We start from the raw sequence: 26,549 nt of genomic DNA on the forward strand, positions 1-26,549 counted from the left end.
GTCCCTAATGCACTCCAAAGATGGGGCTTTTAAGAAGCAATTGGATCATGAGGGCTTGATTAACCCACAGATGGACTCATACTATAATGATCTTTCACAGAGATGGTGGGAACTAGGTGGTGGGACCTATTTGGAGGCAGGTAGCTCACTGAAGGAATGCCTGTGCAGAGGATACCTTGCCCCTAAACTCTCCTTCTCCCTCTGCTTCCTGATTGCCATGATGTGAGCAGCCACATGCTCCTATGCCAGGAGCCATAGAGCTAAGGGACCATGAATTAAAACCCCTGAAACAGTAAGCCAAAATAAATCTTCCTTTGAATTGTTTATCGCAAGCATTTTATCACAACAAACCAAGGCAGATGACATCCAAGATTTTACACTAATTGAACTTAAAATCTTTACCTCATTTATCCTCTTTGTCTCATTTAGAAAAATATTAGTATTGTCTAGGTGTAAGTTAAAAAGACCTTTGAAAGTTTCCATTTCTTTTAAAAAATTTAACAGGGCTGGAGTGATGGCTGAGCAGTTAAGATGCTTATAAAGCATAGAGACGCAGGGTCAATTCTCCAGTACCCACATATTCCAGATTTCCAGATGCACAAGGTGGTATGTGTCTGGAGTTCATTTTCAGTGCCTAAAGGCCCTGGCATGCCCATTCTCTCCCTCTCCCTCCCCCCACCAAATACACAAATGAACAAATGAATTTTAAAAATTAATAGATTAGAGCCAGACACTGTACCAAGTCCAAAATGATTCCATGAGCAAGTGACCCTTAAGAACAAGGATGGGAAGAGAGAGATTAAGTGATTACCTTATCTATTTTAAGACAAAATAAATCATGAAATCTACATAATTGTCATCAGTAAATAAGGTCTCCCCAGGAGCAGTTCATTTAATGGCTTGATCACAAATTCCATATCCTAGGAGAAGTATGGAGCTTGTTGACACACTTGTGGGGCTATTTTCCAGTCCCTTGGGAAATCATCATTGTCTCTCACAGCAAAACAATTCTCAGGATGGGAAACCTTGGTTTTGCTTACTACAACTACATGTAAATCTACAACTATTTCAAAGCAATTTAATTAAAATAAACACTCACAAAGGATTGTTTCTGCCTATCTGCTCATGCTCAAGGACCCAGAAGTGGTAGAAAACATATTTTCTATCCTATGAAGTTGACATAGAGTGTCTTCATAAAAGTATCATGACTTGAGTTGTTGGTAAAACAGAACAATGCCTGTCACTGCCTTACAAAAGCAATTGCTTCAAATTGTTATATGCTTGCAGGAGTTGTAACAAGTGAAAACGAGAGGTATGAGGCAGAGGGCCACCTTTGCAGGTATTGTCATGTGACTTCTTGATGGTGCTCGTGGTCCCCTCAGCTCTGCTGATGGACAAACATGAAGGGTGCACCACACAGGCAAGGGTGCTAAGAGACGGTGCTCTAGAGAAGGCCTCATTCTTTTCACTCAATCAAATGTTAACTCCTAAAATCTTTACAGAAAAAAAGTGCATAGTCAAGATGTATGTGAAAATGTCCAGGCAAATTCAAACCACAATTCCTATTCACTTCACCATTGCCAACCCAGTAGGATGGTGGCAATCAACACGCAAGTAACAAGTGACACTGAGGGATATGTAGACCCCACAGTCATGACCACTGCCCATGAGACTGTGGCATGGTACAGCCAGTTTGGGGAATTTCAAGAAATTCATCTAGAAGTTAAACATAGAATTACCATGGACCCAGAAATTCTACTCCTAAGTAAATGAAAACCAATATAAAAAAAAAAAAAAAGTGGTGCTGAGGACATGGCTCAGCAGTAAAAGGCTTGGCTCAATTCTCCATCTAAAGTTCATTTGTAGTTACAAAAAACACTGGCATGCCCATACAAACATACAAAAAATAACTATTTTAAAAAGCTTATGCACAAATGCTCATAACAAAATTAACACTTATGTTTAGTGTGTGTGTGTGTGTGTGTGTGTGTGTGTGTGTGTGTGTGTGTGTTCTAGGTATGTGAGACGGCAGGCATGTGCATGCCATGGCACGTGTGGAGATTAGAGCACAACTTTCAAGCCAGTCATCACCATTCCATCTCACTTGAGGCAGGGTTTCTCTCTCCAGGTCTCATTCTGCTGTTGAGAATTTGCTGTGCTATTGTTCTTTGCTGTGCTCATAGGAAATTCCAGGAAAATCTACTGTCTTCATCTCCCATCTCACCATTAGCATGCTGGGATTACAGAAGCCCACCATGGTCTATGGCTTTTTACATAGTGTCTGGGGAGGCTTGGACTCAAGTACTCTGGCTTAAACTGCAAGTGTTTTATCTTGAACTGAGCCATCTCTCCTGCCATGCAAAATTATTCTTATGAGTTAAAAGATATAAACACCTTAAATCAATCAATGAATGTATTAAACTGTGGCACATACAGTGAAGTGTGATTCAGTAATAAAAATGAAGTGGGCTGGAGAGATTGCTTAGTGGTTAAGGCACTTGCCTGCAAAGCCTAAGGACCCATGCTCAACTCTCCAGATCCCACGTAAGCCAGACGCACAAAGGTGAGGCAAGGGCAAGGTCACACATGCCCACGAGGTGATACAAGCATCCAGAGTTCAATTGCGGTGGCTGAGGCCCTGGCATGCCAATTCTTTCACATTCTCTCACTAAAAATAAAATGAATGAAATGTTAATAAATGCTACAATGAGAATGAACCTTGAAACTTTTTATGTCAAAAGGACCATATCTTTGTGATTTCATTTACATATGTAGAAAGGAAAATCTAGAGTGGCATAAAGTAGTATTATGTTTTCCTATGGTTAAGGGATTTTTAGAAATGACAACCATTATGAGTTTCTGTGGAGGATAATGAAAGGTTCTAAAATAGACTATGGTCATGGATGAACAGCTCTATGACTATCCTAAAAGCCATGGGACTATATGCTTTAAATGATAACTTGAATGTTATTTGTATTCTATCCTAATAAAGCTGTCTTTAAAAGACATAGGAAGATAACATTCATCAGTAGCACAAATTAAGAAGATGCAATTCAAGCTGAGAATGTGGCTCAGTGATAGAGAATCTGCATGACATGTGAAAGGTCCTGGGTTCAATACTCAGCACCAAAAAATAAAAAGGATAAAAGGGGCTGGAGAGATGGTTTAGTGGTCAAGGCACTTGCCTATGAAGCCTGTGGTCCCATGTTTTATTCCCCAGTATCCATGTAAGCCAGATGCACAAAGTGTTGCAAGCATCTGGGGTTGATTTGTAGTGGCTAGAGGCCCTGGTGCACCCGGTCTGTTTTGTTTTTTTTTTTTTTTTTCTCTCTCTCTGCCTCTTTCTCTCCCTCACTCCCTTTTTAGTCTCAATAAAGAAAAATATTAAAATATGACAAAAGGAAAGAGAGCAAAGAAAAAATGAAGAGTTTGATGGCCTCAAATTTGTTTTTTCTACCCTTTCCAATAACAAAAATAAAAATCTAGAACATCTGAACCTCTGAGCTTTAATTTCAGCCCACTTTTCAGTTAGGATTCAGTACAAGGAATCAGTTCTGTCTCAGCACCTAAATAATTCACAATTTCTCAAAATATACAACAGGAATCCAGGTTAAAGATAAATCCATTCTACAGTGGTCTATGGGTGTCTCCATCTAAGCTCCCAGAGAGTAGCTGACTAGTTTATTCCAAGCCATGGACCACAGGCAAAAACCTGCTTCCTTGGCAAAGCCGCTCTCTTAAGCTACTGTACAAGACTGCCATCTTTAGAGATCTAACCTTAATTTGTTAAACATTCAAGTCCTAACAGACCAGGTTCAAAGTAACTGGTTGTGACTCAGTATAAGACACCCAACATTTCTGTGGCTCATTCTCCTTACCTGTGAAGTGAAAATATTAATCTCTACTTCTAAGGGCTGCTTGTAAGTTTTGATGTGGTAGAAGGTGTTTAGCAAAAGAGCTGGCTTGACAAATGGTAGTATCACGGTTGTGGTTGTTACTATTTGGCCAACTGTATTCATTTGTTCTTCCTTTCATCTAACTAATATTTTTTTAAAATTTTTTGTTTATTTATTTATTTAAGAGTGACAGAGAGAGAGAGAGAAAGAGGCAGATAGAGACAGGCAGAGAATGGGCGTGCCAGGGCTTCCAGCCACTGCAAACGAACTCCAAGACACATGCACCTCCTTGTGCATCTGGCTAACATGAGTCCTGGGGAATTGAGCTTCGAACCAGGGTCCTTAGGCTTCACAGGCAAGCGCTTAACCATTAAGCCATCTATCCAGCCCATCATCTAACTAATATTTTTATTGAGCCACTACAGTGTTTCATGGGGCTTCCAACTGATGGGCAGGGGGGGGGCAAGATATAACAAACAAGCCCACTAAGGAAGGAACAACTTAACAAATAGCCAATACACCATGAAAATGTGGCAAAGGGAAATGTTACTTTAGAAAGGAAACTCACATGTGTGTGTGTGTGTGTGTCATTAAAATTGTATTAATTTAGTGAATGCCTGCTGGCTGATCACTTCACTGACCTCAAACCCTTTTTGAGCTCACCTACAAATCGGGCCACAAGGCCTGCTGCCACACTCGGATATACTTTAACACACTGGCACACCACGCGATCTCCAGGACTTACCTTTGTGCTCTCCTCTTCCTGGAGGCAAAGCTTCATTTCTCCCATCATTTTCTGGGCATCTAGGATCTAAGTATGTCACAATTCCTTGGGTAAAATCATACCTATCAAATGCCTTTCAGCATCTCTATTTATTCTTCACACTTTGCTGACAGAGTAGAATTTTAAACAGGGCCCTTAGGAAGAAAAGCCCTCTTTGAACACATCTAAAGTCTGCAAGCCAGAGAGGGAGGCAGGAGAGGGGAAGGGCATGAAAGATTCTTCATTAATTCTAAGCGCACTACAAAGAAAGGAGATAAAATGACAGTAGAAGAAGCATTCAAGTGCCTTCCAAATAACAGGATGCAACAATCATCCATCATCAGATATAAGCCCACCAAAGGAAAATGAAAAAAGAAAGTTTGGAAAATATAAATAGAATGGAGGTGCCAAAATTTCTAAAGGAAGTTAGAGCCTGATACAAGAAAATCAATACATTTTGCTTTTATATCTATAGATGTTAGCCAATCCAGTCCTACCACACATTTCCTCAGGTCACTTTGGTCCATATAAACTACTCTTTAATGGAATTATTAGTATACCTTTATAACCAAGTGTCAATATTGTTCCTAGAAAGAAAAAAGAAAATTCTGGAAGAATGTATCCCCACAAAAAAAATCTTTGGAAACATGAAACTTAAAAAGAGAATATCTTGGGTCCGATGTTTTTATAAATACTGTTACAGAGAAGAATAGCTACAAAATAAACAACAAAAGAAAACTCCCTTGATAGGTACACTGAAAACAGTGGACACTGGAAGCCTCAAATTTGGTCAGACAGGTCAAATGACTGAACGAGTGCAATAGTGCATGTCTGCACTGAGGGAAATCAACTGATCTCTAACTGGACTGAGGGCCCACTCTATGGGAGGGAATACATGCCTGGTACTGAAAACAATCAAAAGCCTATTGCAGGTGAGGTCATAAGCCTTAGAGATATAAAGTGTGCTCTCGCTTGGATATATGCACATATTATTCTCACCAAATTTCCCTAAAAGCACTACACTTAATGTTCATATTCACATATTCATATTTACATATTAATGCTACTCTCACTTTTGGTTAGAGAAGCTTCTCTTTTCAGATGGTGATGACCATTGGGATGACGCAAAAGGCAACATAGTGCTGAGAAGAAGGGACAGAGGAGTGTCCAGCACTGAAACATCTCTATCACACCCTCCAAGGCTCAGGATCGATTGTGAAAGAGGTGGCATGAAGAATGTAAGATCCAAAGGAAGGGTACCACTCCTTACAATGCAAATGTCCAGACAGAAATTGGCCTCAATATCCATGATCTTGCAGTGCCTAGCAATACCTACCCAAGATCCTCATCATAGGAGGAAAAGATGATGCATTCAAATTAAAAGACAAACTAATGGAGAGAGGGAGGGGATATGATGGAGAACAGAGTTGTGAAGGGAAAGTGGGGAAGGGAGGGGAAATATCATGCTTTATTATCTATAAGTACAGGAGTTGCCTATATATATAACTGTATGTATAATATACAATACAATTTTATATATATATATATATATATATATATATATATATATATATATCTCCATGTAAAAAAAAAAAGTTTTTGGAAAGTAGGAAACTTAAGAAAATATGTAGATATTCCAAGTTCTGAAAGATAACAACTGTCAACCAAGGTTACTTTATCCTGCAAAGCTATCCATTAAATTGTCGGAGCAATAAGGACATTCCATGACAAAAGCAGGTTAAAGGAGTATTTAAAGACAAAACCAGCTCTACAGAAAATACTTGATAGAATCCTCAATGCTGAAGAAAAAGAAAAGCAAACATATAAGGAACCTAGAGAAAACAAGCAATACTCAAATACTAGTTAACACAAGAGAGCACAGATAGAACCAGAACCACACAAAAAAAGGCAAACATAAATACACACCTTTCACTAATATCTCTTAATATCAACAGCCTCAATGCCACAACAAAATGACATAGGTTTGCAGACTGGGATAAAAAGCAGGATCCTACAATTTGTTGTCTCCAAGAAACTCACCTTTCTACAAAAGATAGACATTATCTTAGGGTGAAAGGTTGGAAGACGGTGTTTCAAGCAAATGGGCCTAGAAAACAAGCAGGGGTTGCTATCCTAATATCTGACAAGGTAGACTTTAGTCTAACGTTAGTCAAGAAAGATAAGGAAGATCACTTTATATAGATTAAGGGCACACTCCAACAGGAGGACATTACAATCCTAAACATATATGCACCTAATATGGGAGCTCCCAAATTCATCAAACAAACACTATTAGAACTAAGGTCACAGATAACACCAAACACAGTGATGGTGGGTGACTTTAACACCCCACTCTCATCAATTGACAGGTCATCCCGGGAAAAATAAACAGAGAGGCATCTGTACTAAATGAGGTCATAGAAGGAATGGACCTAACAGACATATACAGGACATTTCATCCAAAGGCTGGATAATATACATTCTTTTCAGCAGCACAAGGAACATTCTCTAAAATAGATCATATATTAGGACACAAAGCAAATCTTAACAAATACAGGAAAATTGAAATAATTCCTTGCATTCTATCTGACCACAATGGAACTAAACTACAAATCAGTAGTAACAAAGGCTATAGAGCATACACAAAATCATGGAAATTAAACAATACACTACTAAATGATGAATGGGTCAATGAAGAAATCAAGAAGGAAATCAAAAAATTTATAGAGTCAAATGATAATTAGAACACAACATACCAAAATCTCTGGGACACAATGAAGGCAGTTCTAAGAGGTAAATTTATAGCCTTAAGTGCCTATATTAAGAAATTAGAAAGGTTGCAAGTAAACAACCTAATGCTCCACCTTAAAGCCTTGGATAAAGAAGAACAAGGCAAACCAAAAATCAGTAGACGGGAAGAAATAATAAAGATTAGGGCAGAAATTAATGAAATAGAAAGAAAAAAAAACAATCCAAAAAATTAATGCAACAAAGAGTTGGTTCTTTGAAAGGATAAGCAAGATTGATAAACCCTTAGCAAATCTGACCAAAAGAAAGAGAGAAGAGACACAAATTAATAAAATCAGAGATGAACAAGGTAACATCACAACAGATTCCAGAGAAATTCAAAAAATCATAGGGACATACTATAAAAGCATATACTCCACAAAGTATGAAAATCTGAAAGAAATGGATGATTTCCTTGATCTATATGACCTACCTATATTAAATCAAGATGAGATTAATCACTTAAACAGACCTATAACAAGCATGGATATCTGAACAGTTATCAATAATCTCCCAACTAAAAAAAGCCCAGGCCCAGATGGATTCACTGCTGAATTTTATCAGACCTCCAAGGAAGAACTAACACCATTGCTTCTTAAGCTTTTCCAGGAAATAGAAAAAGAAGGAATTCTACCAAGCTCCTTCTATGAAGCCAACATCACCCTGATACCAAAACCAGGCAAAGATAGAAAAAAGGAAACTTACAGACCAATCTCCCTCATGAACATAGATGCAAAAATTTTCAAGAAAATATTGGCAAACAGAATACAAGAATATATCAAAAATGTCATTCACCCTAACCAAGTAGGCTTTATTCCAGAGATGCAGGGATGGTTCAATATACACAAGTCTATAAATGTAATACATTATATAAATGGATCGAAGGACAAAAATCACATGATTATCTCATTAGACGCAGAGAAAGCATTCGACAAAATCCAGCATCCCTTCATGATAAAAGTCTTACACATACTGGGAATAGAAGGAACATATCTCAATATAATAAAAGCTATTTATGACAAGCCTACAGCCAACATATTACTAAATGGGGAAAAACTGGAAGCTTTTCAACTAAAATCAGGAACAAGACAAGGGTGTCCACTGTACCCACTTTTATTTAATACAGTTCTGGAAGTCTTAGCCATAGCAATAAGGCAAGAGACGCACATAAAAGGGATACAAATTGGAAAGGAAGAGATCAAGTTATCATTATTTGCAGATGACATGATTCTGTACATAAAGGACCCTAAAGACTCTACTAGCAAACTGTTAGAGCTTATCAAAACCTACAGTCATGTAGCAGGAAACAAAATAAATACACAGAAATTAGTAGCCTTCATATATGCTAACAACAAACACACAGAGGATGTAATCAGAGAATCACTCCCATTCACAATTGCATCAAAAAATCAAATAAAATAAAGTACCTTGGAATAAACCTAATGAAGGAAGTAAAGAATCTCTACAATGAAAACTTTAAAACACTCAAGTGAGAAATTGCAGAAGACACTAGAAAGTGGAGAAACATCCCTTGTTCCTGGATTGGAAGAATCAATATTGTGAAAATGGCAATCTTACCTAAAGCAATCTACACATTTAATGCAATCTCTATCAAAATTCCAAAAGCATTCTTCATGGAAATAGAAAAAACAATCCAAAAATTCATTTGGAATCACAAAAAACCTCGAATATCTAAAATAATACTGAGCAACAAAAATAAGGCTGGTGGTATCACCATACATGATTTTAACCTATACTACAGAGCCATAGTAACAAAAACAGCATGGTACTGGCACAAAAACAGACATGTAAATCAGTGGAACAGAATAGATGACCCACATGTAAGCCAAGTAGCTATAGCCACCTGATATTCAATAAAAATGCCAAAAATACTCATTGGAGAAAAGACAGCCTCTTCAGCAAATGGGATTGGGAAAACTGGATATATATCTGCAGAAGGATGAAAATAGATTCTTCTCTCTCACCATGCACAAGAATTAAGTCCAAATGGGTTAAAGACCTTAACATCAGACCTGAAACTCTGAAACTGCTAGAGGAAAAAGTAGGGGAAACCCTTCAACATATTGGTCTTGGCAAAGACTTTCTGAATAAAACCCCAATTGCTTAGGCAATAAAACCACAGATTAATCACTGGGACCTCATGAAATTACAAAGATTTTGCACTACAAAGGACACAGTGCAAAAAGCATAGAATGGGAAAAAATCTTCGCCAGCTATATATCTGATAGAGGATTAATATCTAGGATATACAAAGAACTCAAAAAGGAATCAAACAAGCCAATTAAAAAATGGGCTATGGAGCTAAATAGAGCATTCTCAAAGGAAGAAATATGAATGGCATATAAGCATCTTAAAAAATGTTCTATGTCACTAGTCATCAGGGAAATGCAGATTAAAACTACACTGAGATTCCATCTCACTCCTGTCAAATTTGCCACCATCATGAAAACAAATGATCATAAATGTTGGCAGGGATGTGGAAAAAGAGGAACCCTTCTACACTGCTGGTGGGAATGCAATCTGGTCCAGCCATTGTGTAAATCAGTGTGGAGGTTCCTAAAACAGCTAAAGATTGATCTACCATATGACCCAGCTATAGCACTCCTAGGCATATATCCAAAGGAATCATCTCATTTCCTTAGAAGTATGTGCTCAACCATGTTTATTTATAATAATTTATAATATAATTTATAATAGCTGGGAAATGGAACCAGCCTAGATGTCCCTCAACTAATGAGTGGACAATGAAGATGTGGCACATTTATACAATGGAGTTCTACTCAGCGGTAAAGAAAAATGAAGTTATGAAATTTGCAGAAAAATGGATGGAACTGGAAAGGATTATACTAAGTGAGGTAACCCAGGCCCAGAAAGCCAAGCGCCACATGTTCTCTCTCATATGTGGATCCTAGCTACAGATGACTGGGCTTCTGCGTGAGAAGGAAAGTACTTAGTAGCAGAGGCCAGTAAGTTAAAAAGGAGATATAAAGGGAAGTGAAAGGAAGGTAGGAGGGTAGTTAATAGGTTGATATTGTATATATGTAAGTACAATGATTGAGATGGGGAGGTAATATGATGGAGAATGGAATTTCAAAGGGGAAAGTGTGTTGGGGGGAGGGAGGGAATTACCATGGGATTTTTTTTATAATCATGGAAAATGCTAATAAAAATTTTAAAAAATAAAAAATTTGAAAAATTTGAAAAAAAAGAAAATATCTAGGGTCAGATGTCTTTATAATTACTATTTCAGAGAAGGATATCTCCAAAATAAACAACAAAGGAAAACTCCCTTGATAGGTACTTTTATTTATCAGCAGATACAAGTTTTCGGAGTTGTATTAGGGTCCTATAGGGAGAGAGCACTTATATAATGCTTATGTGTTAGGTAGAGGATTGCTTAGATCTGCTTTCATGCTACAGATTGAGTACTGAGTAGTGCTGTCTGCATTCTAGAGAGGCTGAGAACCTGGGAGCTGCTCAGCCTATGATGCTAGTTGCCTCAGCTGTCCCAGTCTGGTGATGAAGGCCTAGAGGATTCTTGGAGAGCTGGTCAGTCCATATTGGAAGGCCAAAGAAACTGGGTTCCAACATTACTGAAGAATAAACAAAAGGTAGATTGTACCCCACCCACAAGGAGCACGGTCCTATTTATAACTGGGTACACACTGGAAGGTGCTGCCCTATGTGGAGGAAGGTATGCCCCTCTGTTGATCCTTCCAGAAAGTACCAGCACAAACATGCCCAGAGATGAGTTTTTTAGTTGATGTTGATCCCATGAACTTGACAATTGATAATAAACATCACAAATACACCTTTCTAATTTGACACCCAACCACATCTCCTCATGTCATGTTTGATTTCCAAATGAAAACTGTAGAAAGTCGTAATCCCAGCTAACATGATATGACCATCCCATTTGCAACCAAAACACACTTATCTTTCCCCAAAATAGATGGTGAAGTCCCTTAAGAGTCCTTGGCCTTTTAGTGTTCCCAAAATTAAATATTATAATATAGATTTAACATACTTAATTACTAATGTCTGAATTAATGTCATGGTATACAAATAAGCAGAGGATATGAAACACAAGTATCTGTTTAATATATGTGTACATATGCACAAACATATTTTAATGAAATAGAATAGAAATATGCTTGGTAATTAGAATATTAATGTCTGTAACTGGCCACATAGCCTTAGTTGGTATTTGTAAGTGACTTCTTGTACTAAACATTCTGTATTTCCTCTACCCTTATCAAGCACCTCAGCAGATCTTGATTCTTTACCTGAAGGAGGGAACAACACCTTCATTCCTGAAGGACCAGAGCCATTTATCATCCTGTGTGGATTGGATTGTCATAATTTCCCACTGACATTACATACAGGATATGTAACACCAAGAGGCAACCTAGAAGGATCTCCTGTGCTGTGGAAATACTCTTCCTTACCTCCATTGTGGAGGAGCTGTCCAATTTTTCCCTGGTAGTCTGGATCATCCCTGCTAACATTGTAACTCCTTTTTAGTCTGTTGACTCAAGGGAATTGGGATCCTAAAGTAGTTAGGGGGAAGGCTCAGATTAATTCAAAGGAACACTTGTGCCTCCTGGCAGATGTACTCCCCCTCTCTGAAACCAAGACTTCTATGACAGCAAAGCATAAGGCTGTGGGAACAGGAAGTAAAAATTTTGATAGAGGGTCACTAAGGGTAGCATTCCCATTTCTTCTCCTTGTTTCCTGGACCTGTGAATCCTAGTTATAGGAGAAAGAGTACTGTACATTTGATGTTGATTCAGATCCATTCCTGCAAGCAACTGCCACCTAGTTGATGCTGTAGCCATGTATTTAAAAGGTCATTCCATCATTATATCAAGCCAGGTTCTGCAGGATGGCTGAGAACATGGCAAGATCAGTGAACTTCAAGAGCATGAGCCCATTGCCACACTTATTTGGCTGTAAAGTTAGTTATCTAGTCAGAAGCAATGCTGTGTGGAATATCATGATGGTGGATAAGACAATCTATAAATCATGAATCAGTTTGGGCAGAAGTATTACTTTCAGGAAAGGCAAATCCATACAAAGAATAAGTATTCTATTGAGGACAAAGTGTTTCCCTTTTGCCAATGAAAGCAGTACATTGTAGTCAACCTCCTACTGGAACATTAGTTGGCCACCCTAAGGAATAAAGCCAAATTTAGACCTCATGGTTGGTCTCTGCTGATGTCAGATATGGCACTAAACAACTATCGCTATGTCAGCCTTGGTGAGAGAAAAGCCATGTGGTTGAGCCCAAGCATAACCTCCATCCATGGCCATTTTGTTGATGGATCCATTGGCCAATGATAGGGATGGCTGGGTAAAGAGGCTAACCACAGCCACAGCATAAGTGAGCTGTTACACGGAATACAAGCATCATAACATCGTTGACCCCCAAATGTAATTCTCACCAGTTTTCTAATCATGCTCCTTCCAAGTCACCAATCATCCAGCCAAACCATTGTCTATAGCTCATGTATCATGTATCATGATTTTTTATACAATCATCTGGCTATTTCTCTTTTGAAGCAAATTACACAACCGCCTAAAGTTCTACCCACTGTGAAGATTTCCCTTCACCACTGTTCTTCAGGGTTGTTGCCAGAAAGGTACTATAGTGCTGAGGATGTCCACTTCTGGGTAGTGTCTGAATAGCATGCAGAACCATGTATAAACCAGGGTATAAGCTTCCTGGTGAGGAACCCAGTCAATCATAGGACATACCCCATGAGACCATAGGTGAATGTCTCAAGTACCATCAGGTCTGCTTGCGTATATGGCCCAAGTGGCAAAGCACACTGTACAAGCAATCTGGACCTACTGAAGAGCCTTCTCTTGTTGTGGGCCCTGTTCAAAATTAGTAGCTTTTAAGCCAGGTGTGATGGCACATGCCTTTAATACCAGCACTTGGGAGGCAGGGGTAGAAGGCTCACCATGAGTTCAAGGCCACCCTGAGAATACAGAGTGAGTTCCAGGTCAGCCTGAGCTAGAGTGATAACCTACCTAGAAAAACCAAAAAAGAAAAAGAAAAATAATAGCTTTCCAAGTTACTTGGCACATGGGCCAGAGTAACACACCCAAGTGAGGAAAGTGCGTCCTTCAAAATCCAAATAGGCCAAAAGGCAACATAGTGCTGAGAAAAAAGGACAGAGGAGTATGCAGCACTGAAACATCTCTATCACACCCTCCAAGGCTTAGGGTCCATTGTGAAAGAGGGGGCAGAAAGAATGTAAGAGCCAAAGGAAGGGTACCACTCTTTACAATGCAACTGTCCAGACAGAAATTGGCCTTGATATCCAAAACCTCACAGTGCCTAGGAATACCCACACAAGGCCCTCAGAATAGGAGGAAAAGATGATGACATCAAATTAAAAGAGAGACTATTGGGGAGCAAGAGGAGATATGATGGAGAGCAGAATTGTGAAGAGAAAAGTGGAGGAAGGGAGGGAAATATCATGGTTTATTGTATGTAAGTACAGAAGGTTTTTGTGTGTGTGAACTACATTATGACATAGAGCAGAAGAATTCATATAGCCTTGAGGCAAAATTAAACCAGCTGAAAGAAAATAGCTTTGGGTGGTACTTATGGATAGATATGGAGAAGCAAGCATTTGCAAAATCAAAAGCTATGTACCAGATACCAGGAAATGACATCTGGTATAGCAACTATAATTGCAGTAACTACTTGTTATATTTCTAATAGGGAGGTTTCACTCTCCATGATCCATCCATCTTCTGAACAGTCCAAACAAGAGAGATAAAAGGACATATGGTGGGAACCACCAAGGTGAAATGAAGTCATTGATAATGCCCTTAATATCTGTAATCCTCCAGGAATAAGACTTTGGTTTTGGTTCTCTATTTCCCCTACTAGAAGCAGCCTGAATGGCTCCATTTGGCCTATCAACCATAAGAGCACTCACTTTCAAAGTCAGGAAACCAATGTGCTGATCTGCCAATTATGCATTCTGGGACTAGGGAAGTAACCCCAGGATGAGTACAGGAATACACTGAACTCAACAGGTGTCAGACCTTGCCTATCATTTCACTTCCATGAGCTTCTACTTTATCTAGGGGCTACAGTGCTATTTGAAGTTTCCTGAAATTAATGTCAATTCAGAGCCAATGTCTAGTAGGCCCTGAAAGATCTGATTATTTTATTCTCCTCAAAGTACAGTTGCCACAGTAAATAGGGATATCAACTGAAAGCAAGTCATCACCCATTTTGTGTGCATTTAGTCAGGGCCACAGGCATAAACAAACAATTACCTACATGCCTTAACAAACACTAGTAATATCTAATGAGAACATCCTGTAGGGGCAGCCTATGGTAAAGATGCAGATCCAGAACTCTCAAGTGATAGCTCTTAGTAAGGAGGTCCTGGCAATACCAACCATCCCTGGATAAGGAAAATCAGAGAGTGCATAGTATTTCAGACAAGGCCACTTCCTCTTGTCAGTGTGCTGTCTTAAAGGGGAAAGGGAAGGGGAAAAAAAATGTAATTGAAGGTTTTATCCAGACTGGCAGGTTTCCTTTGAGACCAATCAAACTAAGTTCTTTGTTTTTCAACATATAAGGTCCCTATTTGGGGCAATCTGTTAAGGTACTTTCTCTGCTAACATAGACAGCTCTTGCTTGGTGACTTTTCTTTCTGCAATAAAATTGTTGACTTGCCCTTCTTCTGTGTGCTTTTGCAATTCTTTGTGATCATAAAACAACAGAGACAGATGATTGGTAAAAATAGGTCTCTTTACGAACTCATAATAAAACTTTCAACATTGTAGCAAGGTCCTGCCCACCCCCACACACACTTTATTCAAAGAATTCTAGATATTTAAACTAGTTCAAGTCTGGAAATTGGTAAGTCACCACAATTTTCTGTTGCTATGATTCAAGATAGCCTTATTTCATTTGTTCTAGAAATTTCTGCTGATATAGATTGAGCAAAAATTTAGTACACTTCTAATCTATTTCACTTCTGGAAATCCATGACTCATTAGCCAGAGCCAAAGCTCTACAGAAATCAGACCATTATTATTATTGAACATTGCTTTGTATACACTGTCCATCACAGTAAGTAAGTTCAACTTGCCTTTTGAGATTCAGTGCTGCCACATGGCTCTTATTACTCTAGGCTCTAATCAGACAATTGCATTCAAGCCACCCAGTTGAGCAGCTACAACTCCCACTTCAAAGTCTGCATTACAAAGAACAGCAAGTACAGAGCTCTGTGAGTATGCCAGTGCTCTCTTACAAATCTGTTTCTTTAATATTAGTAAACAGAAGGTCTTCTGGATGCTCCCATTGTGGAGGATTAGGTTTTACGTGGCAAAATCACTCCAGAATTCCAGTTTTCTTAAGTATTCAAATTCCTTTAGCCAAAGACTATCAGACAACCCAGCTTATTCACAGAGAGCCATCTTTTGACCCACACTTCAGCCAACCAGTCACATAAATTGTTGGAACCTTTTAAACTGTTCAAACTGCAACATTAAACCTGAAATCTCTGCTCAATGGACCCATATTAATATACTCAGCCTGATTGAGTCCTCTGTTCCTCCCACCACTAACTTACATCACTAACATTTATTCCCACACATATTCCTCATGCCTTTGCATACATTAATTAGAAAACACATTAGGTTCTTTAGGGGTATAGTGTACCTCCTCAGTATCACCTGTTTGACCTCATCTTTAGGGGTTTCCTTAGCCTTGAGCTGATTGTAGTTCATTGTTCATTGTTCACTGCAACCCTCCCAAGAGGGTTTATCACCCAGTTACAGGCCCAGAGGCAAACAGAGGTAGGCGCTGAGGGGTATTAGCATTATATTACTTGGCATCTCCTTCAGGGAAGGCCGTTGCTGGCTGTACAAACAATGAAAGAATTATTCCTTCAGGCAAGGGCAGAGATGATACTTCAGGAGGCGGGGGTGAGGATGCATCTACTGCTAAGTGTGGACAGACAACTTCTTCCGACCAAATAAATCCATAAGAATCTGAGCGATTGGCGGGTCCTAGCAGTTCTGGCGGCTGGAGGCGGAGCAGCGGCGGCGGGCAGGCAGCATAGCTTCGGGAAGGTTCTCGCGCGCCCCTGCCGCAGCATCCGCACGCGCCGCCAAGATGCCCAAGAGGAAGGTGAGCTCGGCCTATGGCGCGGCGAAGGACGAGCCCAAGCGCAGGTCGGCCAGGCTGTCCGCAAAACCAGCTCCTGCGAAAGTGGAAGCGAAGCCAAAAAAAGCAGCGGGAAAGGATAAACCTTCAGACAAAAAAGTGCAAGCAAAAGGGAAGAGGGGAGCGAAGGCCAAGCAGGCTGAAGTGACTAAGCCAGAGACTAAAGAAGACCTACCTGCCTAGAACGGAGAGGCAAAGAGCGAGGAGAGTCCAGCCTCTGAGGAACCGGGAGAGGAAGACGGCAAGGCTGAGTAGTCATCCACCGTGTCCATCAGCATCCCTGTCTCCTTCTTGTACAATCCAGAGGAATATTTTTTATCAACTATTTTGTAAATGCAAGTTTTTTAGTAGCTCTAGAAACATTTTTTAAAAGGAGGGAATCCCACCTCATCCCATGTTTTAAGTGTAAATGATTTTTTTAAGAGGTGAAATCATTTGCTGGTTGTTTATTTTTTGGTACAACCAGAAAATAGTGGGATATTGAATTATGGGAAGCTTTGACTGTCTTGGGTGTCAGCTTAACATTCCATAGGTGGGGGGGTTAGTTTTATATCCTACAATACAAAGCATACTAAATGGCAATTTGGAGTCACATTTGTGCATTTAATATGTCTTGAATATTTTCAATTACTCCTAGTCTGTGTTTTTAGTAGAGCCATTTCCTAAGAAGAAGAAAAACAAAAAACCACTCCTTGGTCACTGCCCTGTTGTCAGCACGGTGTGCCTCTGTGACATCTCTAGTCATGATAGTCCAGTGTTCTTAATAATTTTGATAACATACTGTGAAAGATGAAAAATTTGCATTTGCAGTGTATATGATACTAAAATTGTGAACCAGTGGGAGTTGAGTAGAGATTGTGAGCATTTGAAGATGTTTGTACACGAGAGCCTAATAAGGAAAAGTGCCTCTAAGATTGAAGCTGGGTGTCACTGGAATAACTTCTAAAGAAACAATTCATGGTCTTTAGATTTTTGGTACGTGTGTTAAGACTAGTGTACAATTGAAATGTTTGTTTACTGTTCCTCAGCACCAATAAAAGTATGAAAATAAAAAATAAAAAATAAATCTAAGAGATCAATGCCCTCAGCCTCATCACTGTCCTCACACACATCTCCTTCCAAGTTATGGGATCCCACTCTTTCCCAATCGATGCTCTCAATTCAACTGCTGATATGTTTTTAGGATGGGTCTTAAACTTAAGTTGAAAATCAAAAAATTGTATGACAAGGGTTTGGGTTTGATACTTGGCAACTTGTGCTCTTGGCTGCTAGAAAGAAGATTCTCTTCCAGGACATACTTAGATTATACTTAGATTAGATTGTGATATTTCATCTCTGAATTCATTCTTTTCCCTTGTTACTTTGTCCTGAGATATTTTAAGCAACTAGCCAGTATCATTATATTCCTTGCTTTTCAATAAATATTTTATATAGAGTCACTAAATTCCTTACTTCTCACATGAGGTAAATCAGGAGTATCAAATGCATGTTGCATGGTTCCTTTCACACCACAGATTATCAAGTTCTCTATCATGAGACAGGATAGAAAGACAGGTAAAATTATAATGATAGGAGAAGAGGGCCATGTGAGAGACGTCCTTCCCAAGGCTGGTCTGCTTTTACTGACAAGGGAAAACCGGCAGACTTCAAACTTCAAATTATTTCAAACTTCAAACATCACTGAGAGAAAGATACCAAATGGCTCGCCAAGATAATCTGTCTTCCAAAAACCAGTTTACCAAGGACAATATACAAATTGTGCTCATTAAAGCAAAATAATATATTCCCAAAGATACCATGTATCAGTTACCCTCTCATTACTAGATACAAAATACTTGACAAAAATTATTTTAAAGGAGATGTATCAATTACTTTTTCATTGCTGATATAAACATCCAATAAGATGCTGAAGCTGATGGAAAAAGGGGGCTTATTTCTAGTTTACGGTTTTGAGGTGAAGTTTATCATGGCAGGGAAAGTATAGCAAGAGCAGAGAGCTGGTGTCACATCATCACATCACCAGGGAGAAAGAAGCATGAGTGCCAGCAGGGCTGGATTATAACACTTCAAATCCCACTTACAGTGATACACTTCTTCCAGCAAAGCTCTACCTCCCAAAGGTTCCATAACTTTCCCAAACAGCACAACCAGCTGGGGATTAGTTAGTCAAACACATAGGTTTATGGGGAACATTTGACATTCAACCACCACAGGAGGAAAGGTGTATTTCAGCTTATAGTTCTAGGTTACAGTCCATCATGGCAAGGAAGGCAAAGCACCCTAAACAACCAGAAAGTGATGAATTCTCCTGCTCAGTCAGCTCTCTTCTTTTTATGTAGTCCAGGACCCTAGTCCATGGAATGGTATGCCTGGGTTAAGATCGGTGGCTCTTCACATCATAATTAACCTAATCAAGATAACTTCTTGGGCTGGAAGGATGGCTTAGCAGATAAGGCATTTGCCTGCAAACCCAAATGACCCAGGTTCGATTCCCCAGGAACCACATAAGCCAGATGCACAAGGGGGCACACACATCTGGAGTTAGTTTGCAGTGGCTAGAGGCCCTCGCAAACCCATTCTCCCCCCCATCTCTCTCTCTCTCTCTGTCTCTCTGTCTCTCTATATTTATCTGCCTATCTCTCCCTCTCTCTCAAATAAATAAATAAAATAATTTTTAAAAAAGATAACTCCTTACCTACATACACAGAAGCTAACCTAATCTACATTTTCCCTCACAGATGATTCTGAGTCCTGTCAAGTTAACAATCAATATAAACCAACACAAACTTCAACCAAGGGGGTCATCAACAGTAACTACTCTGTGCTTACTTAGGACCAAAGCGATCTATATCCTTGAGTCTTTACAGCTCCTCTGTCATTCCTAGGCTTGGAAGGTGTCAATCATAAACCCACCTTACAACTTTGTTCACTAAGAAAAGTTCTTTAACTTTTAACCTTATCACTTCTTTAAACAATGTCGGAAAGAAGTGAGAGATGGTTTCCTGACAACCTTCAAGATATAATTTAACCAAATTTCTACATACGTCTATTACAAAGAAAGGTCCCTGTGATTCTCCCAAGAAGCCTCTGTGCCCAGACTCTGGGTCTTTCAAGAGAAGCCCACACCTTCTTACCAGCTTTGCTTTTTTTTTTTATTTCTCTCTCTCTCTCTTTTGCCTCTTTCCTGAAACACCTTGATCTTTCTACCTTTTAATACATTTATCATCTCTACTTCCCAATTTTCTCAACCTAAAGTGCATTTGAGTATCAGAAGCCAAAAGTGCTGGAAAGTCACATAGGTGGAGGTCTCTGAAAAGGTACTCCTCAGGGCTGCTGGGATAGGACTAGATGGTTTAAGGAGGAAACTCATTGTGAAATTCCTACCCAGATCATCACTAATGACATTCTCCATGCTATCAGAAGAGTATTTCCCAACTTTAGATTTCGTCAAGTTGGAGAATAAGCTCCAGATACCAACAAACCTACTAAAGAAATGTATCCTTACAATGTTTTTCCCCCTAGAACCACTCCTAGTACCAAAATTAAAGGAACAAAGCCAATAGAATGACTACATGTTACAAAGGGGATTTATTACATTGCCTTTGTACATGATATGGGCTAGATAGTCCAAGAATGACTGGCTGCATATTGATGAGGCTAAGAACCCAACAACTGCTCAGTCCACAAAGCTAGATACCTCAGCAGTGCCAAGTTGGCACTGAAGGCAAGGAGGATTCATGGAGACTCACTGTAGTCCTTTTTTGGAAGGCTGGGTTGCAATGTCAGTAAAGGATGGTAGCAACAGGGTAGATGCATCCACCAGCAAGAAGCAAAGGCAAGGGCTGGAGAGATGGCTTAGCGGTTAAGCGCTTGCCTGTGAAGCCTAAGGACCCCGGTTCGAGGCTCGGTTCCCCAGGTCCCACGTTAGCCAGATGCACAAGGGGGCGCAGGCATCTGGAGTTTGTTTGCAGAGGCTGGAAGCCCTGGCGCGCCCATTCTCTCTCTCCCTCTATCTGTCTTTCTCTCTGTGTCTGTCGCTCTCAAATAAATAAATAAATAAAAATTAAAAAAAAAAAAAAAAGAAGCAAAGGCAAGCAGGTAAATCAGCCCTGCTTTTCACTCAGACCTCTTTATATCTGGGCTGCTCCAAATGAGCAGCCTACTATAGGGAAAGACTTTCCCTTTCAACTAATTCTTCCTAGAACTGCATTCGCAGATTGGCCCAGAGACATCTCTTGGTGGATTCCTGATACAAATCAAGCTGACAATAAATATTAACCATCACAGGAATGAATTTTCTTTTCCTAAGTCATTGTAAGTCATTCATATTTAGATGCAAATAGAAAACACAACAACATTGACCAAGTATGCATGGGCAATACTTTATCACAAAATAAAAATCTCTGTGAAAATGGGAGCCAAGTTTCAACTTTCTAGGTCACTCAGCATGTTAGGTAAGTCTATTCATTCTCTAGACTTCAAGGAAGATACATGCATTAAAGAAGATACAAGCAGTAGATCCTGGAAGCAAACAATCAACCAGCCACACAAGATGCACACACCTGTGTAATAGTGGCATACAGGATGTGGGAGTAATCAACTGATCTTTGATTGGATATGAAGCCTGCTCAGTAGAATGAAATTCATGCCTGGTACAGAGAACCAAGCCACAGGGAATCTTCCATTACACTCTTGCTAAAAGGAAAGGTTATTCCTATGAAACAACTTCTAAATGTTTACATTTATCCCCTTTGATCCATACTTCTCTCACTCTTGGTTAGGGAATGTGCTTTTTACACATGATGGCAAATACTAAGGAGACCCCATCAATATGACAAGAAAACAAAGCCAAGTGCCTAGACAAAACAAGTCATCTCTATCACTTCTGCCTGGACCCAGGATGCATTACAGAAGAACAGGCAGATTAAATATAAGTGCTATTCTCACTGCTAGCCTGAGAACCTTCTCCAGGGAGATGTCAGTACACACTGAGGAGACTCAAAATTCATCAGAGCAGAAAAATGAGAGGCTCCTGAAAGCTTAATACTAAAGGACACTTTATAACACATATGCTACAACTCAGGAAATATTTTGGAAGAGGATGCAGAAGGAATATAAAAGCCACAGGCATTGTTCCCCGCCCCCCCCCCCGAGACTGACTGGTTCATTATGATATCACAATGAATACCAAGAACCCTACTGAGGAGAGCCCTTGGTGGAATGCGATCAGTGGAGAGGGAACAAAAAAGTATAAAAAATTAAAATATTATCAGTATGTAATATGGTCATACAATAAAGCTCTTAATTTAAAAAAGAAAAAATATAAGCATTAAATTGAAAGTCTAAAACCCTTTCCAATTTTAAGTTCTAAGATACATATATATACACACACACACACACACACACACACACACACATATGCAGCAAATATTCTTTGGTTTTAAAGTTGTGAATATAACCAATACATACCAAAGGTTCAAATGACATAGAAGTATAAAGAGCAAAGGTTGGGCTGGAGAGATGGCTTAGCGGTTAAGCGCTTGCCTGTGAAGCCTAAGGACCCGGGTTCGAGGCTTGGTTCCCCAGGTCCCACGTTAGCCAGATGCACAAGGGGGCGCACGCGTCTGGAGTTCGTTTGCAGTGGCTGGAGGCCCTGGCGCACCCATTCTCTCTCTCTCCCTCTATCTGTCTTTCTCTCTATGCCTGTCGCTCTCAAATAAATAAATAAAAAATGAACAAAAAAATTAAAAAAAAATAAAGAGCAAAGGTTTCTTGTCCTACTCCCCAAGTGCCCCTCTTCCATTCCAGACTTAACCACTATTGTGGGGCTGATCCTGTGCTATCCAATACTATGGTTACTGGTACATAGAGCCATTTAAACTTTAGTGAATTAAATATCTGAGAGTCCAACTCCAGATTCACACTAGTCCAATGCTCATTTACCACATGAGTTAATTTCTACCAGACAGCACACACACACACAGAGAAATTTTATCATCACATAATTTCTGTTGAAAGACTGTCTAATATGCATAATGAAGCCTTTTTCCGCTCCTGGCACTTCTGTTCAACACTTATCTCCTGGAGCCTCTGCAACTGCTTAGACCAGGCCTTCTCAGTGGGGCTCAGTACCACCTTAACAGATGAATGAGATAAGTTGTCTTGGGAGTTTCCAAATTTCCTAAACTGTGATGAAAAAAGACTTGTTTTATCAATGAGCACACTGAAGATTATACATCATGGAACCATCACCACTCACAATAGCTAGTAGAAGTTTAAAATCTTGGGTTGGAGGCTGGATGTGATGGTGCATGCCTTTAATTCCAGCACTTGGGAGGCAGAGATAGGAGGATTGCCATGAGTTCAAGGCCACCCTAAAAATACACAGTGAATTCTAGGTCAGCCTGAGCTACAGTGAGACCCTACCTTGAAAAAAAAAAAATCTTGGGTTAGAAAGATGGGTTAATGGTTAAGGCACTTGCCTGTAAGCAAAAGGACCCAGGTTTGATTCCCCAGGACCCACATAAGGTGGCACATGCATCTGGAATTCATTTACAGCAGCTGGAGGCCCTGGCATGCCTATCTTCTCTCTGACTCTCTCTCTCTCTCTCTCTCTCTCTCTCTCTCTCTCTCTCTCTCTCTCTCTCTCTTCCCCTGTTGCTATCAAATAAATAAAGAAAAAGAAAAATAAGTTTAGCCAGGTGTGGTGGCACATGCCTTTAATCACAGTACAGAACTAGGGAGGCAGAGATAGGAAGATCACCATGAGTTCGAGGCCACCCTGAGACTACACAGTGAATTCCAGGTCAGCTTGAGCTAGAGTGAAACCCTATCTTGGAAAACAAAACAAAACAAAAGAAGAAAAAATTTAAAATTTTAGCTAAGAACTTGCCAACTACAATTTTTTTATGTTTACAAGCCTTTTATTATTACTGCATTCATTAGTAATTTCAATACATCATAAGAATACTTTATTTATTTATTTATGCACAGAATTTAACCCAGGGACTTTGATATGCTAAGTTAGAATTCTATCCTTGGCCTTTTTAATACACCATTACCATTTTACTGTGAAAATTACTAACCAGCATTATTAGTGACTTTTCATTAACATCTCTACTAGGGTGGGCACAAAGCACAGGTATTTATGTAACTTTAGCTTTTTACATTTATACAATTTGAAAATCATTTACTTTGAATAATTATACAAAATATGAAAGGATCTAAATATCTCCACTTTACTCTTTATTTCTGTAATTTGATTAAAAAAAACAGTCTGTGAACTGTTCTTGTTCTAAAATATGGCCTTTATTTGCAGCTTACTCAAAATCACATATATCTTTATCTAAATATTTTGTATGCATCCTATAGGTAAAGGAAGTGAGCTGACTTGTAAGTACTGCAATTGCCTTTGTGTTGCTGAGAAAAACACTTGGCCAGAAGCAGCTTATGGGAGGAAAGAGTTTGCTTCAGTCTTACTGATAGTAACATCCACATTTAGGGTAGGTGTTCCCACCTCAACTAATATAATCTAAAAATGGGAGACTGAGAGATTTCTCAGTTGTTAAAGGCACTTGCTTGTAAAACCTGAAGGCTTGGGTTTGATTGCCCAGTACCCACATAAAGCCAGATACACAAAGCGATGCATATACATCTAGAGTGTATTTGCAGTGGCAGTAAACCCTGAAGCACCCATATTCATGTGTGTGTGTGTTTCTGCATCTTTGTTTCTGTCTCTATCTCTCTCTCTCTCAAATAAATAAACAAATAAAATACTTCTTTGACTGGTCCTGCTCCCATCTTGTGCATCTGGCTTTACATGGGTACTGGGGAACTGAACCTGGGTCATTAGGTTTTGCATGAAAGCGCTTTAACTGCTGATTCATCTCTCCAGACCAATAAAATACTTTTTAAAAGCTTTTAAAAAAAAAATTTTATGTATTTATTAGAGGCAGAGAGAGGAAGGGAGAAAGATAGAGAGAATGGTTCTGCCATGGCCTCTAGCCACTGCAAATGAACTCCAGATGCATGTACCACCTTGTGCATCTGGCTTACCTGGGTCCTGGGAAATTGGACCTGGGTCCTTAGGCTTTGCAGGCAAGTGCCTTAACTGCTAAGCCATCTCTCCAGCCACCAATAAAATGCTTTTTAAAAATTCCCTTACATGGGCTGGAGAGATGGCTTACTGGTTAAGCACATGCCTGTGAAGACTAAGGACCCTGGTTCAAGGCTCTATTCCCCAGGACCCACCTTAGCCAGATATACAAGGGGGTGCACACATCTGGAGTTCGTTTGCAGTGGCTGGAGGCCCTGCTGTGCCCTTTCTCTCTCTCTTTCTCTCTCTCTCTCTCTGTCTATCTGCCTCTTTCTCTCTGTCTGTCACTCTCAAATAAATAAAAATAAACAAGAAAAAGAATGAAAATATTCTCTTATTGATTTATGCATAGTTTTGTCTCTGAGGTGATGATGAATCCAATCAAGTTGACAACTAAGATTATCACAGGAACCATCACCACTCACAATAGCACATGGACATTTAAAACCTTAACTGAGAACTGACAAATTCCAGTGTCCCTTAGGGAGAATGTCTGTTGGAGGTACAGACAAATGAATAGGTGAGAGGATGGATGGATAGATGGGTGGGTGGGTGGGTGGGTGGGTGGATGGATGGATGGATGGATGGATGGATGGATGGATGGGCAAGTGGGTGATTAAATGGATTGGTATATGAGTAGATTGATCAGTAGATAACTGGATGAGAGAATACATGAATGATGAATGAAAAAAAATGGATGGGTAAAAAGATTCATGGATGGATAGATGGATACACTTTTTTAATATTTTTATTTTTATTTATTTATTTATTTAAGAGCGACAGACAGAGAGAGAAAGAAGCAGAGAGAAAGAGAGAGAGAGAGAACGGGCATGCCAGGGCCTCCAGCCACTGTAAACGAACTCCAAATGTGTGCGCCCCCTTGTGCATCTGAATAACATAGGTCCTGGGAAATTGAACCTTGAACCAGGGTCCTCATGCTTCACAGGCAAGTGCTTAACCACTAAGCCATCTCTCCAGCCCCAATGGATACACTTTTTAAGTACTCAATTCTGCCTTCAGACTGGAATTTCCTAAAGGTGCAGATTTTGAATTTTAATTTTTCTCTTTCTCTCTCTCTCTCTTCCAGTAAATGTAAAAATGTTTCATATTTTATAACTCTTCAATACACTGAAGAAGAAAAGGCTGATGTTTCCTGCTGGGGGAAAGGAAGAAGGAAATATTTAACAATATGGATTAGATAATGGCATTAAAAGCCTCCATTTCTCTAATGGAGGTACAGTTTGGAGATAAAATTGAACCTCCTCCTCTCTGTGGTGTATGATTAAAATCTTCTTTGTTCTTCTAATTTGCTATTCTCAAATTCCCACACTACCTCTAGCACTGCAAACTCAACCATTGTGATTGTCCTTGTGTTACTATTCAACTTTTCCTTCTTTCTCTCTCGCTCTCTATTTTTTTTTTTTTCTTAATCAGCACTGAAACAAGAAGGTGCCATCTACACCTGACGGAAAAACTGCTTCCAAACACAAAAGCCAAAGGTATCATCATTCAAGGTGCCCCTCAACCAGGTGGCAGAGTGCCCCTCAGCAGAAACACATCTCCTGTGAGGTTTGGGAACAAAAGAGGTAAAGTTATCCTTGATAAATTCCAGGTGGTGCCAAAGCTGATGTGCTTTTTCCACTCCTAACTCCAAAGATCTTATTACTGTTCTGCCTAAGCTTTCCAAACAGAGTCAAATAAGGTTGTAGCCAGTGCTTAGTTTAAAAAAAAAAAAATCATTCTCATAATTTTCTAGAGGGCCTTTAAATACTAAGGTCTGTA

General features: G+C 39.5%; 1 protein-coding gene and 1 pseudogene across 2 annotated transcripts in view; one reads left to right on the plus strand and one right to left on the minus strand.

Moving 5' to 3' along the window:
• Frmd3 (FERM domain containing 3) overlaps positions 1-26,549 on the minus strand; it is a 352,540-nt gene that overhangs the window by 312,358 nt on the left and 13,633 nt on the right. The window lies entirely within an intron of this gene.
• On the plus strand, positions 16,602-17,086 carry LOC101597756 (annotated as a pseudogene).

The sequence above is a fragment of the Jaculus jaculus genome, chromosome 1 (genome assembly GCF_020740685.1).
Source record: "Jaculus jaculus isolate mJacJac1 chromosome 1, mJacJac1.mat.Y.cur, whole genome shotgun sequence".
Taxonomy (NCBI): Eukaryota; Metazoa; Chordata; class Mammalia; order Rodentia; family Dipodidae; genus Jaculus; species Jaculus jaculus.